This window comes from Apium graveolens, chromosome 8 (assembly GCF_009905375.1).
Source record: "Apium graveolens cultivar Ventura chromosome 8, ASM990537v1, whole genome shotgun sequence".
In the NCBI taxonomy this organism is placed as follows: Eukaryota; Viridiplantae; Streptophyta; class Magnoliopsida; order Apiales; family Apiaceae; genus Apium; species Apium graveolens.
In genome coordinates, this window is record NC_133654.1 from 222627610 (window position 1) to 222648058 (window position 20449).

The following is a 20449-nucleotide window of genomic DNA, read 5'->3' on the forward strand; positions in this document are numbered from 1 at the left end:
TATTCATTACGGAATACTGATATGAACTCAGAATTTTCATAATAGAACTTCTATATATGGTCGTCTGATAATATTTTACAATCAGCAAAAATTACTATTAATTAGGATTTCAAAAAGTTACAAAATTTGGGGTTATTACATTATAGACGCAACTTGTTTGATGGACAAATTCCAAAGTTGCCAAGACGGAAGACAAAACTTTATTGACAACTTCAGTACCATGATCAGTCCTAATTGTCTTAACTGTTTTATGGAATTGAGTCTTGATATAGGACAATAAATCAATCAAAATGGAGGAGACTTCGGACTTATCAGGCAAAAGAAATACCCATGTGGTCCTGGATTTATCTTCAAGAATTGTTAAAAACTGGTTACAATTATCATTAGTTTTCTTAGAATACGGCCTAAATCAAACAATTAAGTAGAACAAGTAGTACTATCAGCAAAAGGAACACGAATCACAGTCAAGAAAATCAGTGTTATATTTTACACAATTTTTGCAATACAGAGGAGGGAACATGCCCCAACCTCGCATGCCAAATATCAGAATCAACAACACTAATTTGATTACACCAAAAACCTGAGAATGTGTTACTAGGACTAGACAAAGAAGAAGGCGGAGATGAATTGAACATATACAAGCCATCCGTAAGATTACCAATCTCAAGTGTCCTCTTCGAGATAGGGTCCTGGAGATAACAAGAAAAAGCAGAAAAACACACAGTAAAATTAGCGTCCTTGAGTAATTTAGAATTGGAAAATAAGTTGTGTGTAAGACCAGGCACACATAACACATGATGAAGTGTAAGACCAGATGCAAATTTTACAGTTTCAACATGAGTTACTGTAACTGAATGACTATTAGGCAGATGTAAGAAGGCATGGCAAGGAACATGATCTAGGAGTACATGTAACTGAGAGGTAATATGATCAGTGGCACCGGAATCAACTATCCAATTTGACTAAATATTACTAGATGACACAGAACTAAGAGTACCTGCAAGGTGGACAGATTTGGCAGTTGGCCAGGTAAAAGAAATAACATTCTGAGAAGTGCCAGTTGATTTCATGTTGTTATTCAACATCTAAAGTAAATGCTTGAGCTGATTCTCGGATAAACCTAGAGAATCCACACCTGCAGTCTCTGTAAAATTATTAGTCACATACTGAGGAGCATTCTCACTGGAATGAACTGCTACCTCTGCTGCCGTAGGTCTAGAATTTCCAGTTGAACCTCTTGGTTTTGGTTTAGGCTTACCGAATAAACGGTGCCAGGATGGATATCCAACAACATAGAAACATCTATTCTCAGTATGTCCAGACATTTGGCAAAACTCACAAACAACACTAGAATCGTGTATCTTTTACAAGGTTACGCAAATTGAACAATTTAGAAAAATTTCTCTGCGCATATCGAATAGATAACTCTGTCCAAATTAATGTGAAGAATCCATATAGACAATGCTATTACGAATATTAGCATAACAAAGTTAAGCAACCAAGAAATTGCCATATGATTATAACGACTCCATTGAGAAAGTAACTGTGATGTAGCAGCAGGTTTAGGATGAGATCCAGTGGCAAATCCAAGTTTCATCTTCGATGCGAGAGCAATCTCCAACGACCGACTCCACTGTGAATAGTTATTCTCATTCAACACAATTATTGTAAGACTCATTCCAGGATTATCAGATGATGAGAGATAATACGGATGATTAATATCAATGACAGATGATGAAGAAGTAGATCCACTGACTACACTTGAATATGTAGCTTGAAACACCATTGTTGCACGGATGAAGCTCGAGAAACACAGTATGTTGAAGACGATGAACAATAAAAAAAATGTAAAACACAAAAAAAAATTGTAGAGAAAGATAACGAGATTGTGTTCAATCAGAAAATGAACATAATTGATGCGGAAAGATTGAGCTCTTGCTCTGATACCATGACAATTTGTATAGTTGCAGAGAGGAATTAAAGAAGAAGACGGAAGACTATTGTGAAAAACTAGATTTATATTCTGTTACATTACAAAAAACCTACCCACCTCTGTCATTTCTCTATCTCTAATATATATATATATATATATATATATATATATATATATATCATTCTCTAACTGAATATGCCAGTTGTACTCTAGCCAACTAGACCTTTAGATGCTTCTTACTTTCCCCCAGCATACAGCACACATTGCTGCTCTCTTGTTTGTATACGAGTTGATGTTGTAATGTAAATGGCCCCATTGTCTTCTTTTGAATCATGTTGGATTGTATATTAGTAACAGGCTCCCCTGAGTAGCAAATAGACGAATAACCCCTGTTAAGTGTGCGGTACTTGATGTTATGCCCAAGATTCGGTTTAAGCATTATCCGGGTGGAAAACGGGTCAATTAAATGAAACTGAAGCATTAATGTCAGGATCTAGGAAAGATAGGGCGAGCCCACTTTCCCAGAAAATTAAGGGCACGCCCTCCATGATGTATGGATCAAAGATACCTTGAAACCTTAAGGGATGCCCTTAGAATGATACAAACAGGAGAGGCCTAGACCTCAAGGACGCGCCCTCTATGCCATGGATGGTGAAGGCGCGCCCTCAAGTTATGTGGAAAAGAGAATTTTGACTGATTTCTTGATGTGGCACCTACACATTGAAGTGTTAGGCAGTTCCCTCATTGAAGAGAATAACTTTAAATCCATTTAAAGAATGTATAAATCTAAAACTAATTCGTAGTTGTTTGGTGAGAGTTGAAAGGGCGCCAGGTCATATGTTAGAAGAAATTGATGATATCAACATACAAACTATCAGAATTTATGATCAGTATTTGATATTAGAGTTTAGCAGAAAGTGATGTCATCACCATTTGTTATCAGCATTTGCTGATCAATAATTGACATCAGTATTTGGTCACTTCAGCTTAAAGTGAGGAGATATTGAAGAAGGAAAGAATTTGCAGAATTCATATCAGAATAGGACTTTACTTCTTGTAGCAATCAATACATGGATATGTTTTAGGATTCCTTATTGTAATAAAATAGGATTCCTTATTGGTTGTGCAGCTGTGCAGTATATAAGCACATATTAGGTTTATACTTTATGTATCGCATATTGATACATCTATTATGTAACATAGCAGCTCTCAAGGATATATGTTTATCCTTTGAGAGATTAGTTTTTAATCAATTTTTATTAATCAATATAAAACTGTTTATATTGTTGAGTACTTAATTCAATTTATCTGCATAAACTGTATTCACCCCCCTCTACAGTTGTATTAAGGACCTAACAATTGTATCAGAGCTTGCTGTTGATAAAGAAATAGTTTAAGATCTAAAATCAATTTATAATGGCAGACAAAGAACCTAAACAAAATTCCCCACCACCACCACCAGCCAATCAACCTATCAATCGTAATATGAGCAGATATGAGGCTATAAAGTTTCTAATACTGAAGATTCATGAGTATCCAATATGGAAGGTGAAGATGGTCATCTATCTGGAAGCAACAGATCCTGAGTATTTGAACATGATGTATGATGGACCTCATAGGCCAATGAAGATAGTTGTTGATGTTCCAGGTCAAGAAGATAAGATGATTGATAAAGATAAGAAGGACTATTCTCCTGAAGATTTTTCATCTAATATGAAGGAGAAAAAACAAGACATATTTTGCATAGCAGTCTTGACAGTGTCATGTCCAATAGAGTTATTGGATGCGAAACTGCCAAAGAAATTTGGGATACTTTGGAAGTCAAGTGTCAAGGAACCATTGCTATTAAGAAGAACATGAGGACTATACTGACTCAGGAGTATGAACACTTTGACTCAAATTTGATGAGTCCTTGACTGAAATCTATGACAGATTTCAAAAGCTGATCAATGACTTGTCTCTGGTTGACAAAGAATATGATTTGGAAGACTCTAACTTCAAGTTCCTTCTTGCACTCCCAGAAAAGTGGGACTTAAAAGTCACATCAATTAAGGATAATTATAAACTGAATGATATATTTCTAAATGAGATCTATGGCATGCTGAAAACTAATGAACTGGAGATGGAGTAAATGAGCAAAAGGAAAGGACCAAGAGTAAGACAGGTTGCCCTTAAGGTTGAAGAGAAGACAAAGGAGAAAGTCAGTAGAAAAAATCCACTACAAAGGAAAGGCTATGATTGCTAAGTCTGATACTGAGTCATCAAACTTTGATGATGACTCAAACTCTGATAGTGAATTAGATACTGAAAGTGATCATGAAAATAATGAAGACATTGAACAAATGGCAGCTCTTTTGGTTAAAAACTTCAAGAAGATGGTCTACAAGAACTTTAAGAAAGGAAAGAGGTTTTCCAGGAATGGCTCCAGTTTCTCAAACACTGATAAGAGGAATTACAGAAGAAACTGTGATAGGAAGGAGTCAAAAACTGGAAAGTTTGACAAGTCAAGGGAAAAGTGCTACAACTGTAATGGAGTAGGACACTTTACATCTGACTGCACAAAGCCAAAGACTGAGAAGAAACAAGCCTTAATCACCAAGAAAAAGAACTGGGATGACACATCAGATTCAGATGATGGTGTTAACTATACTCTTATGGAAAATGCCGATATTGAGGCTGACAATGCTGAAGTAAAGTACCTCAGACCACACTTGATTTGATACTGATGATATTATGAATGAAGATTGTTTCTTAGATCTCTGCATGTTAGTTATAGGGATCAAACTCTTGAAAATGATAGGATTAAGAGTGAAAACCTTGATCTTAAGAAAATGAATGATCACCTAGAATCTGAGTTAATTTTCATGCTAGAAACTCAAAAGAAAAGAGATAATGCTTTGTATGTTAAATAATAACTATTAGAAAAGCATGCTTATCTAGAAAAAGAATTAGCTAAAGAAAGAGAAGTGATTAAGCTTTGGACTAGTTCAGGAAAAAACAACTCAAGGTTTAATAGAAAATGGTTTTTGGGGATCAGGATTAGGATATGCTGATAAGACTAATTTTGATAAGAGTAATAAACAAGGAAACTGAGAAAGTTAAACAAGTAAATACTGATGTTAAGGTAAAACTGAATCAGTTTCAGTTAAGACCTATTAAGTTTAACATAAGTGTTGATGCTGTTAAATTAGTTAATTAAAAAGGATCAACATCAACATCTAAGTCAAATTTTAAAACTGATAAGTATGAACCAGTTTATACAAATCAGTAAATGTTGGTTAATGACTCAGAAGCAGCTTACACAAAAGTTGAAGGATGTTAAAGTGAAAAACAAGGAAAAACAACCTAGAAAGAATAGGAATGGAAAAGAAGGTGTTAATAAGGAGAACAAATATAAACCCATCTCTAATGCACCTAGAAAGGTCTGTTTTAACCGTGGTAGTGCTAATCATCTTGTTGTTGCTTGCAGGAAGAATAGAGGGATAAATATTGTTCCTCCTAAGTCAGAGTTAGATATAAACCACAGAATCCATGTTTTCATTGTGATAGTAATTTACACATGTAAAGAGTATCACGGTTTATATTATGACTACTATGAACTGAAACCCACTTTGAATAAATCAAAAGTAGATTTTGCATATGTAAAATCTGATATTAAGATGTTAGCATAAACTCTGATTCAAAGTCTTCTGCTGTAAATATTAACAAACTTAAAAAGGCCAAAGGATCCAAGCAAGTCTGGGTCCTTGAAAACACTAATTAATTGTTAAATCTGATTGCAGGGTAAAAAGAAGAACTATCTAGTCTTGGACCATGGATTCTCAGGACATATGACTCGAAATAAATTCATGATATCAGAGTTTAAGGAGGAAGCTGGCCCAAATGTTTTTTACAGAGATGGCAAATTATAAAACACTTTGGGATATGGCAAGATTAAGCTTGGATATGTCATCATTGATCATGTAGCTCTGGTTGCAGGACTCAAGCATAATTTGATCAGTGTTAGTCAAATCTGTGACAGAGGTTACCATGTGAATTTTTATGAGGAACAATTTGAAATTGTCAGTAATTCAGATGGCAATGTTGCAATGACTGGTGTCGGACATGGTAAATTATATGAAGCCAGGGTCTCCACAAATTCTGATAATTCTGAAACATGTTAACTTAGTAGAGCATCTTTGGAAGATAGCTGGAACTGGTATAAAATACTTTCTCATCTCAATTTCAACAACATCAATGAACTGCGAAGAAAGATCTTGTGAAAGGATTTCCAAATGCAGTATATACTCCTGATGGCTTATGTGATTCAAGCTAGAAAGCTAAAAAAAGGAAAACATCTTTCAAGAGTAAAACTGAATCCTCAATTTTTGAACCATATCACTTGCTTCATATTGATCTTTTTGGACCAGTCAATGTAATGTCTATTGCAAAGAAGAGTTATGCACTTTTTATTATTGATGAGTATATAAGATACACATGGGTGTATTTTCTGCACACCAAGGATGAGACACCATCCATTCTTCTTGATCATGTAAGAGAACTGGAAAAAGGATCAACTCACAAAGTCAAGATCATTAGAAGTGATAATGGAAATGAATTCAAGAACATCGCTATGGAAGAATTCTGCAAGTACAAGGGGATCAAACATGAATTTTCTGCCCCTGGAACTCCACAACAAAATGGAGTTATTGAATGAAAGAATAGAATCTTCATAGAAGCTGCAAGGACCATGCTTGAAGATTCAAAATTGCCTACCTACTTTTGGGCTGAGGCTGTGCAAACTACTTACTTCACACAAAATGCAACATTGATCAACAAGCATGGAAAAACACCATTTGAGATGGTAAAAGGAAAGAAGCCAAATTTGAAGTACTTTAACATTTTTGGGTGCAAATATTTGTTCTCAAAATTCATCCTGAACAACTTACAAAATTTGATCTAAAAGCTGATGAAGTCATTTTTGTTGGATATCCACTGTCCATAAAAGCTTTCAGAGTTTATAATCTAAGAACAAGGGTGGCCATAAAATCTATTCATGTGTCTTTTGATGAAAAGAAGATTACAGGTCTAGATGATACAGATGACCATGAAGAATTGAAATTTAAAAATGAAGTACCACATGCTGAACAGTTAAATCCTGATAGTCTATCGGATCATGATAATCTGAAAAATCCTGATACAGCAAATTCTGACATCACTCTAAAATCTGATGAGCCACATGACAGTGGCAACTCTGAAAGAACTGAAGCACATGTTGAGGGGGAGCAACATGATTCACATCAGGTTCAAGTGATTCAAATCAAGAAACATCGGTACATACTCCATCAGAATCTGACTCCACAAATACTGATGAAGAAAATACTGATGATAATGGAAATACTGATTCAGGGGGAACATCAGGAGATAGCAGTGGTACAAGGCAAAATGAAACAAGAGAGTTCATGGATCAAGAGGGAGGTTCTACTTCAAGAATTCAACTTCCTTCTGCAAGAAAATGGACTAAGTCACATACACCTGACTTAATCATTGGAAATCCATGATAGTGGTTTGAAGACTAAAAGTGCCACTGAGAAAGGATGTCTCTATCATTCTTTTCTATCTCAAACAGAATCCAAGAAAGTTGAATATGCTCTTCAAGATGCTGATTGGATCACAACAAATGCAAGAGGAGTTGAATGAATTTGAAAGGAACAAAGTCTGGACTCTTGTACCAAGATCAAAGAATAGATCAGTAGTTGGTACAAAGTGGGTGTTCAGAAATAAAAGTGATAGTGATATAATTATTACAAGGAATAAAGCAAGGCTAGTTGTAAAGGGTTATTCATAGCATTAAGGCATTGATTATGATGATACTTTTGCTCCAGTTGCAAGACTTGAGGCAATCAGAATTTTTCTGGCCTATGGTGCTCGCATGAAATTCAAGGTGTTCCAAATGGATGTAAAGAGTGCATTTCTAAATGGTGAACTTGAAGAGGAAGTTTATTTTGAACATCCTCCAGGTTCATTGATCCAAAATATCCTGATCATGTCTATAAACTGGATACAGCGCTCTATGGACTAAAACAAGCTCCAAGGGCCTGGTATGAAACACTTGCTCTATTTCTATTAGAAAGTGGTTTTACAAGAGGTACAATTGACAAAACTTTATTTTATAAATACCAGGGTAAGGACTTGTTATTAGTACTTATATATCTTGATGATATCATTTTTGGTTCTACTAATGATAAACTTCGTGAGAGGTTTGGAAAGCTAATGCAGTCAAGATATCAAATGAGTATGATGGGAGAATTGAGTTATTTTCTGGGTTTACAAGTAAAATAGACTGATGAAGGGATCTTTATAAATCAATCCAAATACACCAGGAATTTGCTGAAAAATTTGGAATGCAAGACAGTTCAACTGCAACAACTCCAATGGCCATTACAACCAATAGATTTAAATACTGGTTCATTAGTAGATATAACTAACTACAGAGGTATGATTGGCTCACTCCTATACTTGACTTCTAGTAGATCTGATATTATGTATGCTACCTGTCTCTGTGCATGGTTCCAAGCTGATCCAAGAGAACCCCATCTATTAGTTGTGAAAAGAATTTTTAAATATCTCAAATGCACCATGAATCTTGGATTTTGGTATCCTGGAGATTCAGACTTTAAGCTAATTGGATAGTCAGATGTTGAATTCGCCAAGACGTAAAATAGACAGGAAAAAGACTTCTGGAAACTGCCAATTTCTTAGTGGCAGGTTGGTTTCTTGGTTTAGCAAGAAACAAAAGTCAATTTCCACATCAACCATAGAAGCTGAATATATTGCTGCAGGAAGCTGTTGTGCTCAAATTTTATGGATGAAGAATCAGCTACTGGATTATGGGTTAGAGTATTCTGCAATTCCTATATATTATGATAATCAAAGTGCTAATGCAATGACAGGAAATCCAGAGTTCATTAATACAAAATATCCAGATCATGTCTACAAGCTGGATAAAGCACTCTATGGACTAAAACAAGCTTCAAGAGTCTGGTATGAAATAATTTCTCAATTTTTTTTGGAAAGTGGTTTCAAAAGAGGTACAATTGATAAAACTATATTTTATAAGTACCATGGTAAGGACTTGTTATTAGTACAGATATATGTTGATGATATCATTTTTGGTTCTACTAACGATAAACTCTGCGAGAGGTTTGCAAAGCTAATGCAGTCTAGATATCAAATGAATATGATGGGAGAATTGAGTTATTTTCTGGGATTACAAGTAAAGCGGACATATTAAAGAATCTTCATAAATCAAGCAAAATATACAAGGAATTTGCTCAAAAGATTTGGAATACAAGACAGTTCAGCTGTAACAACTCTCATGGCCACTACAACTAAGTTAGATTTAAACACTAGTTCATTAGTAGATATAACTAACTACAGAGGTATGATTGGTTCACTCCTATATTTGACAGCTAGTAGACCTAATATCATGTATGCTATATGTCCGTGTGCAAGGTTCCAAGCTGATCCAAAGGAACCACGTCTATTAGCTATAAAAAGAATTTTTAGATATCTCAAAGGCACCATGAATCTTGGATTATGGTATCCTAGATATTCAGACTTTAAGCTAATTGGATATTCAAATGCTGATATTGCAGGATGCAAAATAGACAGGAAAAGCACCTCAGGAAGCTGCCAATTTTTTGGTGGCAGATTGGTTTCTTTGTTTAGCAAGAAATAAAAGTCAATTTCCATATCAACTGCTGAAGCTGAGTACATCGCTGCAGGAAGTTGTTGTGCTCAAATACTTCGGATGAAGAATCAATTATTGGATTATGGTTAGAATATTCTAAAATTCCTATATATTGTGATAATCAAAGTGTTATTGCAGTGATAGGAAATCCAGTATAGCATTCTATGACTAAACACATCAGCATAAGGTACAATTTCATAAGGGAACATGTAATAAAAGGTACAGTGGAATTGCACTTGGTGCCTACATATCAGCAGTTAGCAGATATCTTCACCAAACCACTTTGTGAAGCAACTTTTACAAGACTGGTGAATAAATTGGGAATGGTTACAAGACATTTCTCAAACTCTGAAGGATGAAAAATGATCTATAATAGGAAAACGTGATCAGAGTGTGGTATTTTTTACTTATGTATCATTATTTCTTAAAGTCTGATAACTGTGATAAACACTGATGCCATGTATTCATGCTATTTGTTATTAAATTTTTAAGTCAAGTTTAAATTCTGATTGTTAAACTCTGACAGTAGTTGCATGATAAACTCTGATAGATAAGTTCTGATATTGGTCAAAATTGAGTTGACTAATAAGTCCTGACAGTAGTTAAAATAAATACTGATATTGGTCAAGTCCTGATTGACTTTTTAATTCTGATGATATTTTGAATTTATTCAAAATATATTTTGGTCAGTATTTTAATTATTTTGTTGAAGCAGTAGTTTAGTGGGAAATTTTAATTGTTTGCAGATGTTATTTGATGGCGTGAGGATATGGAAAAAGATTGAGTAATCTTCCAAATAGTACTTTTGGTAACTGTGCACATATTAACTGTCATATTCCTTAAGGTCGCGGTATATTTTTGTACTTCCTCGGTGGATTGAATACCTGGAGCTGTGCCCTTCGTGCAACATCTCGTCTTTTAGTTCTTGCACATTCGGAACCCAAATCCGGGATGCATACCTCATGATCCCTTTTTCATCTTTCTCGCATCGGACTTCCTCACCGATCAATGTTTCTCTTTCTTCATTCATCTTCTATTCTAACACACTCGTATCTTTTCAGCTAGTTCTGGTAATAACTTGATCTCAAATAGTCCTACTGATCCTTTACCGGTTATTCTCACGTCGATCTCCATCTTTTCGAATTCCTTAACTAACTTCTCAGATGCCATTATCATTTTAAGTCTTTCTTTCCTAGTGAGGGCGTCAGCCACCATATTGGCTTTACCCGGGTGATACAAAATTTTACAATCGCAGTCCTTAATCAACTCTAACCATCTCCTATGTCTCATATTAGTTCTTTCTGAGTAAAAATATACTTGAGGCTCTTACGGTCTGTGTAAATCTCGCATTTTTTCACCGTACAAGTAGTGCCTCCAAATTTTTAAGGCAAACACTATGGCTGCTAATTCTAGATCGTGGGTAGGGTACCTGATCTCATATTCTTTCAATTGCCGAGAGGCATAAGCAATAACCTTTCTGTGTTGCATAAGCACACATCCTAGGCCCTTGTGTGAGGCATCGATGTATGTCACAAACTCTCCCTTTCCATCGGGAAGAGCGAGCACTGGTGGTGACACCAGTCTCCTTTTCAGCTCTTGAAAGCTTTCCTCACATTTCTCTGTCCACACAAACTTTTCCGTTTTCCGGGTAAGCCTAGTCAATGGGCCGGCTATCTTGGCAAAGTCTTGCACGAATCTCCGGTAATATCTTGATAAACCCATAAAACTCCTAACCTCAGTTAGGGTAGTCGGACTTTCCCAATTGGATACCATCTCTATCTTGGCGGGGTCGACTAAAACTCCTTTGCTACACACCACATGCCTTAAGAACTGAACTTCCTTTAACCAAAACTCATATTTCGAGAACTTGGCATATAACTTCTCATTTCTCAAGTTTTCTAAGACTATCCTCAAATGTTTTGCCTGTTCTTGCTCTGTCTTTGAGTAGATTAAAATATCATCTATGAAAACTATCACACATATGTCTAGGTATTTCTTGAACACTCTGTTCATCAAATCCATAAAGGCTGTGGGTGCATTGGTTAACCCGAATGACATGACTAAGAACTCATAATGTCCATACCTAGTGCGAAAGGCAGTCTTTGGTATATCTTCCATTTTGATCTTCAACTGGTGATATCCTGTCCTCAAATCTATTTAGGAAAAGTACACAACACCTTTGAGCTAGTTGAATAGGTCTTCAATCCTAGAGAGAGGGTACATATTCTTGATAGTCAGCTTGTTCAACTCTCGGTAAGGTGCACTTAATCTACAGGAATGATTTCCCTCAAAGACTTTCCCTTCTAGTTTTAACTTGCATCTAGGGTGTACTTGATCAACAAGAATGATTTCTCGGTTCGCTATTTCCACTTGTAATACCTCACATAAAGGTACAGCGTTAAGATTTAACTTCTTAGCAAAATTTGAGATATAAAAGACTTTGTCACTCCGGAATAAAATAAACATTTGCACGTTCAGAATTTAATAGAAAGGTACCTTCTATCACATCAGTGTGCTGGACAGTGTCCTGAACAGTTATGTTGAAAGTCCTAGTAGCTGGGGGCCAGTTGGAAGCGGTTCTTCTCATTCCTGAGGCCTGAGGTCTTAGAGTGGGGCAATATTTCTTCATGTGACCTATATTTTCGCACTAGAAACATGTCAGTCCTGGCCGTGGGAAATTTAGGGCAAGATGTCCTGGTTGGTTGCATCTGAAGCACTTCAGAGGGGCTCTGGCCTGGACACACACTCTCTGGTGTCTCTTTCCGCATGTTCGATATTCCGGTATAGGGGTGTTGGCTGTGAAATGTCACCCTAGACGGTCCGCCGCCCTTGCCAACGCTGTCACTTGGGGCCTTTCGAAATTCGGGGCCTCTCGCAGGTTGGGACACCACTTCCCTGACAAACATGCTCGGAAGGCTCCTGTTCCCGGTTCCTCCTTATAACGACTCATATATTTTTGTATTATATAAATGTGTAATTATTGCATAATTAATTAAACAAAAGGTGTATATTGATTCTAACAGCCGTGCTTTGTTTATTATTATTTATATTTGATTGTTGGTCTGCGAGGATTATTCGTATAATTATTTGTTGAACCATATTATTTTGTTTCACTTTTAAAAGTGGTTTTATGGCAAATATATTTTCATAAATATTTGAATTGTCTCTATCAATATTTCATTAATTATTTATCCTTAAATGATTCTAATTGCATTTATTTATAAAATCAGTATTTAATTCCAGAATGCTTCAAAAATTACCAAAATCATATTTTATTAAGTTTTTAATATTCTGAGAATTTTAAAATTATTTTGGAGATTTTTGGGAATTAAATTCACCTGCGCCTTGTTTCGTTTAATCGTTAAATGCAGGTATAATTTGTGTTTCAAAAATGATTCAAAAATTACAAAATTTATATTTTATTAATTTCGAGATATTTATAATATTTTAAAACTAGTTTGGTAAATTTTTGGTTTATTATCGCCCGTAATTTATTCGTTAAAAACCAAATACCGGAACAAATCGGGTCTCAAAACTTTCGAGATTATCTCGAAGTATATGTGTCAATTTTTCAGAATTTTCTAGCTACATGTTGCAATTGTGATTAAGGAAAGAAAAAAAATTAAAAACACACACCCATACCCCCCTGTCCCCCCTCTCCTGCACTCTCTTCTCTCTCGCTCTGTTCAATATCTCCCTCTCGGAATCTCTCGAGTTTTCTCAATCTCATCTCTCTCCTTCTCTTATCCTCCTTCTCTCTCCTCCTCCCTCCCCCACATCTCTCCCGTTCCTTATGTTTCTCATTTTTTCCGGCGTTGTTCTTCTGATTGCTCTATTTTTCCGGTAATTAATCCAGCCATCCTCTTTCTTCTTGTTCCGGTTGTTGGCTTGATTCAGTCATGCTTGGATATATTGTATATGTATTTGTCCATTTGTGTGTGTATTGTGCTGTGTGTGTGTATGTTTGTGTGCGCTGTGTGTGTGTTTTTCCGAGATGGTTCCCGACTGGTTCTGCATTTCTGTTCTGCGGTGGTGCCGCGTATTTCACACACGCGTGTGTACTGTTCAATTTTGAATTTTAATTATTTTATCCGATTTTCTGCAGGAATCGTTTGATTAACATTCTTGATATTAAATAATTCGTGTGAGATTGATTTATAAAATTATCAGTGAAATTTTTGTGTTGGAACCTAAATAATCGGGTGCCCCGAAAATTTTTCCGCCGTCCGCGATGAATTTTTACGAGCGGACGGTGGACGGTGATGATTTTATCTTAGTCCCTAATATTTAAAACAAATAAAACGATTCATATAAATTATTTTCGAAACTAAATAAGTAATTGTGTTGTGTGTCGTATGGAGTTATAAATTGTGAATTGTTGGGAATTTGACGTCGATGATGTATCGACGGGTAGGCCTATAAATAGAGGAGTCGCTGTCCAAATTTTCTAGAAAATTATTTTGAATACGAGTTGAGCGTATATATTTAAATAAATACTAATCGAACCCTGACTGTTACGTGTACTATTATTACATGTATTATATTATACGTATAAGAACAGGTAGGGAATCATTATCGTTTGACTAAAGTGTCTAGCGAGGATATGTCAAACATAACTGGTCGTCTAACCTAGGATGTTTCGATTCTGTAGGTTCAAGTCGAAGGACTCAATAGTTAAAGTCGGTTTACAGTCAAACCAGTGTTAGTTGTAAAGCTTCGCAAGGCAAGTACCCCTGAACAATATTTTACGGTTCTGTATATATGAATAATTGTGATTTGATTTACGTAGTGGAACAGAACGTCTTAAGTTACGTATCCCCTGTATTTAAAAATACTCGTTTAAATTGTGTTTTGGGGAAAAGTAACTTCTGAAAATGCCTATCTCTAAATTATGGTTAAAATTGGAAAAGTTTTGGAAAGTGTGATGTGATATAATTTTTTAAAAGAGATAGGTATAAATGATTTTGGAAATTGGATAAAATGGATCAGATATTGGATGGTTGCGTAAGAGGCCCGTAACGGCCCAACGAGTTTGCGTAAGAGGCTAAGTCGGTTGCACGTCCAATTTAAACCGCTTAGTCCAGCGTGACAGAGACCTAGCTAGCCTCTGAGTTCTGGAACAGGTTTGTGGTGGGATTGACTGATCAGTTGTCCCTGGGATTCGTCCAAATATATATCTGATTTTGGTTTAGTGGTTCCTATAACGGAACCAATGATTTTGTGTTTCCTGTAATGGAACAGTGGATTTATAAATGAAAATATCATGCTAAAATTGGACTCTGGTATTCACACAACAACAACTGATGTTACGTTTTACAGAGCATGCTAGTTGTTGATATCCAGTTATATCTGTTTTACCTGTTTTCGTAAATGAGCTATAATTTCTCTTCCCATAACTATTTTTGTTAGGCCTCAATGATATTATAGAAGGGGGTTGAATATAGTATCTACAATCAATTCGATAAACACAAGTATGTAATAGAAAACAAGTTTATTCAATATATCAAACTCTGTTACAGTAGGTTTAATCTACTCTCTTAGTGATGTATGATATCACTAAGAGCTGCTAGGGTTACAATGAATAATATTCTCGTGAATGATAACACATATAGTGTAAACCCTAATCTGTGTTTATATACTACATAGTTACAAGATATCTCCTAATTGATATGATATGTTCTGTTTCCTAAAATACATTAATCAGAGATTATCTACTGTAGTCCTTTAGCTGTACAACTCTCCAAACATATATTCTTTTGTTTAATCTAGATCCTCTCCTGTAAATCAGCCGCTTTTCATCCCTGAAGTGTATCCGCACTTAAGTTCTGATGTAAGTCCTGATGGCTTAAGTTCTGATAACTTCTTGTCTTCAGTAAGTTCTAATTTCCAGTTAAGTTCTGATAGTAAGTTCTGAGACTAAACAAATCAGAGTAGACATGACATCACAAATATATCTAACAATCTCCCCAACTTATAAATTATAAAAATATACAAGTTTATAGATTTGATGATGTCAACAATTTTTAAGTATAAATGCAATGAGAGTTTATATGTACAACTAAATACAACTTATAGTCCATGCATCTTTTACCAAATTCACTGAATCAGCCTGAATCCATAATGATTCCTTACAAAGTCTGATACCAGCTTGGTCTCTGCATTTCTTTTAACTTCAAGTAACTGAGCTTTGACTTGCTGCAGTTCTTCATCTTCATCTTCAGTATCACCAATCTGATATATGGTAGCTCTGAGTGCAAAAATTGGATTTCTTTCAAGTCCATCTCCCAGTCTGATTACCCTTGGATGTATAGAATCTTCATTATAGCATAAGCATCTTCCTTTCAAAATTACTTCTACCTTAGCATAATTCTTTTATAGGAATTTCTCTTCCATCATCATTAGTCATCATTGGAGTATACTCTGTCATTCTTGCACCAGAAATTCTGAGTAAATCTCTTATTATCTTCAGAATATATTATGACCATTTCCTGGTAACATCAGAATTTACCTCCAGTAGATAATGAATATATTGGATCTCTTTGACAGATTTCTTCAGCACATCAGAGTCAGATAATCTATAAGTCCTGCCATCAATCAGAAATAAAATCAATTTCTCTTTTTCTTCATAATCATCATGAGTATCCATCACTACTTGAGCAGAAAGCACTTTGTCAAGGTGCTTCTGTGTGATCTCTTCATATGGCTTGTCAATCATTGTGAATGGATCTCTAATATCAACTTCTATCCCGGTCTGAAATTTCTCTCTGTTAGAACCTTATCCAGAAGTGTCTCTAGCTTGCTTGACTTTTATCCCAAATGCTGCAAGTTGATTCAACATATGATTTGTCTTAGGCTGAACTGGAATAGACTTGTTCCATAACAGCTCCTTCTTGTCTTCTAATGTTAAGCTGTCTATGTCAACTTGAGCAGTGTCAGAGGTTGATGTCTTGATGAATTGGTCAAGATTTGCAGTTTCATCTGTAGCTTGCTGTTCTGAAATATCTTCAGAATTTATTAAGTTCTGAACTTCTTCACTCTGAACAACTTGAGCTATGTTAGAGGTTGTCTTAGATTCTTCTGTCATCCTTTTTCTCTTCAGAGTTTCAACTGTTTCATCTTCAACAGCATCATCATCAAAGACTTGAACCATCTTGCACACAGGATCCATCAGAATTTGAAGAATCTTCATCTTCTGTTTCTTGACCGTCTCCCCAACTTTTCCTTTTCCCTTGTCTTTGGGATCAGTATTAGTTTGAGATCTAGTCCTTGATCTAGGAATCTCTGTGGCAGATCTTTCTCTTATCGCAATCCCCTTTTCTTTTGGCCTAGGTGGCTTTTTAGCATCAGAAGCTTTTGACTTGGGTTTGCTCTTCTCAATATCAAATTTAGCTTCTTCTTCTCTTAATTCCTCTAAATCCACTCCTGGATTATCCTTAAGGAATAGTCTCTTGGCCAATTCTTCATCAACAGATTGAATTTTGGGATCTTTGTAGAAGAATGTTGCTTTCTTTCCTTTGAATTTCAAAGTCTGCAAAAACTTCTGTGACTTTTGGCTTCCAGTTTGGACTATCACATCAGAAGTAGTTGTCAGAACTTGATCATCAGGATTTGAAGTATCATTGTGATCAACAAAGGAACATCCTGATCTGTTGACTTCTTTCCTTCCTATTCCTCCCTTGCATAGCAGATCTATCAGAGTTCTTGCTACCAGACATTCTCTGATGAGAACTTGTCTGTTGAGTGGGAATTCTGCTCAGCTGCTTCCCTTGACTTTGACCTCTACTCTTTTCAGAGTTTCCCTGGTCATCTCTATGATCATCCTTTTTCTTCAATGTTTGGCTTGGTGAGCATTTGGACTTAACTACCTTCTCCCCCCTTTTGGGCATCACCTATCAGGAGTAGAGAAAGAAGGAGTTCCACTCAAGATTGGATCTCATTAAAAATAACATCCTTTGGTGCCATTTCTGTTGAAAATTCAAGTGAAAATTTTTCTGTGATAAGTGAGGCTTCTCAAGCATGTAGTTCATCCTTAAGATTTACTGACATCAGAATTTGAAAGATGAGAAGCAATAATCTAGTTTGTGACTTAGTAATAAGATACAGGAAGTAAATTTGACTAAGATTAAAATCAGATTTGCTTGTGTTATTGATTTCCACATAAATAACTAATTCAAACATGGGATACATAGTTTGTTAAAGACTACTAAGTCAGCATCTAACAAGATAATCCTCATTGGATTGAATAGTCACAGAACATTCAAAACACTTTCAGAGTTTATAGAATCACATCAGATAATAAGTAGTGTTTAATATGTTACAATTTAAGAACATATTACATTGAGATAGGAAAATCTGTAAACACTGATCATAAAGTCTGATGTATGAGAACAAAACTAAAAAGATTTTGAGAAAGAACCTGAAACCATTCCAAGTTCATTTACCAATCTTGTAAAAGTAGCTTCACATAGTGGTTTTGTGAAGATATCTGCTAGTTGTTGATCTGTTGGAACAAAATGCAATTCCACTGTACCTTCCATCACATATTCCCTTATGAAATGGTACCTAATGCTGATGTGCTTTGTCATTGAGTGTTGAACTGGATTTCCTGTCATAGTAATAGCACTTTGATTATCACAGTAAATAGGTATTTTAGAAAATTCTAACCCATAGTCCAGTAACTGATTCTTCATCCAAAGAATCTGTGCACAACAGCTTCCTGTAGTAATATATTCTGCTTCTGCAGTTGATGTGGAAATTGATTTCTATTTCTTGCTAAACCAAGAAACCAATCTGCCTCCAAGAAATTGGCAGCTTCCACTAGTGCTTTTCCTGTCTATTTTGCATCCTGCAAAATCTGCATCTGAGTAACCTATTAGCTTAAAATCTGATTCTCTAGGATACCACAATCCTAGATCAGCTGTACCCTTAAGGTACTTGAAAATTCTTTTCACAGCTATTAAGTGATGTTCTCTTGGATCAGCCTAAATCTTGCACAAAGACATGTAGCATACATGATATCAGGTCTACTTGCAGTTAAATAGAGTAAAGAACCAATCATTCCTCTGTAGTTAGTAATATCTACTGATGAACCAGTATCTTTATCTAACTTGGTTGTAGTGGCCATATGAGTGGATGCAGTTGAACAATCTTGCATTCCAAATTTCTTCAGTAAATTTCTGGTGTACTTGGATTGACAGATAAAAGTACCTTCTTCATTTTGCTTGACTTGAAGTCCCAGAAAATAGATGAGTTCTCTCATCATACTCATTTGATATCTTGACTGCATTAGCTTTGCAAACCTCTCACAGAGTTTGGCATTTGTAGAACCAAATATGATATCATCAACATATATCTGTACCAAAAGTAAGTCCTTCCCATGGTTAAGGTAGAACAGTATTTTATCAATTGTACCTCCGTGAAATCCACTTTCCAGAAGGAATTGAGCTAAAGTCTCATACCATGCTCTAGGAGCTTGCTTAAGGCCATAAAGTGCTTTGTCAAGCCTGTAGACATGATTTGGAAATTTTGGATCTATAAAGCCCAGAGGTTGTTCAACATATACCTCTTCTTCCAATTATCCATTGAGAAAAGCACTTTTCACATCCATTTGAAAGACTTTAAACTTCTTTTGAGCAGCATAAGCCAAAAAGATTCTTATGGCTTCCAATCTAACAACTGGAGCAAATGTTTCATCATAGTCAATACCCTCCTGTTGAGAGTAACCTTTAGCAACCAGCCTTGCTTTGTTTCTTGTAATTATGCCATCACTGTTAGTTTTATTTCTGAACACCCATTTTGTACCAACAATTGATCTGTCATTTGGTCTTGGTACTAGGGTCCAGACTTTATTTATTTCAAATTCATTTAACTCTTCCTGCATTACTTGCACCCAATTACCATCTTGAAGAGCTACTTCCACTTTTTTGGTTTAGTCTGAGATAGAAAGGAATGATAGAGACATTCATTTATTGTTGCTGTTCTAGTTCTGACACCTGCTTCAGGATCTCCAAGTCAGGTGTGTGTGATTTAGTCCACTTCCTTGCAGATGGAAGTTGATCTCTAGAACTGGATCCTCCTCCATGATCCATGCTGTCTCCATCAGCATTTTCTGATTATCCCCCTGAAGTTATGTTTTCTGAGATTCCAGAATTTGAGTTGGATCCTTCAGGAATTGAAGAATTAGAGTTTCCAAAATTGTCAGAATTTGGCTTATCAGAACCTGATGAATCAGAACTTGAAGAGCCAGTGACTGGTTTTGATGCTTCTTAAGAGTTTTGAGATGTGGTATGATCATCAACTTGCTCCCCCTGAACAGGTGCATTTTCCTTTGGAGCAGTTACTACAGTTTCACTAACATCAGAATTTAACCCGTCAGAACTTACAGGATCAGGATTTCGGTCATCAGAATTTACAGAATCAGAATTTACATCTTCATTTTCAAATCTCAGCTGATCATGATCATTGAAATCTTCAAGTCCTGTAATCTTTTTATCATCAAAAGATACATTGATAGATTCCATGACAACCCTTGTTCTTAAATTGTAGACTTTGAAGGCTTTTGTGGAAAGTGGATATCCAACAAAAATTCCTTCATTAGCTTTTAGATCAAATTTTGACAGCTGTTCAGGATGATTCTTAAGAACAAAACACTTACATCCAAATACATGAAAGTATTTGAGATTTGGCTTCTTTTTCTTCACCATCTCATATGGTATTTTTCCATGCTTGTTTATGAGTGTAGCATTCTGTGTAAAACAAGCAGTCTGCACAGCTTCATCCCAAAA

The 20449-nt window shown here is 35.7% G+C and overlaps 1 long non-coding RNA gene across 1 annotated transcript; it reads right to left on the reverse strand.

The window, feature by feature from the left end:
• Positions 1-444: 444 nt before the first annotated feature.
• LOC141678203 (uncharacterized) lies at positions 445-2208 on the reverse strand. The gene is made up of 2 exons (XR_012557642.1): positions 998-2208; positions 445-689 (listed from the first exon to the last, which is right to left on the reverse strand). It is a non-coding gene; the product is annotated as an uncharacterized LOC141678203 (long non-coding RNA).
• Positions 2209-20449: the final 18241 nt, after the last annotated feature.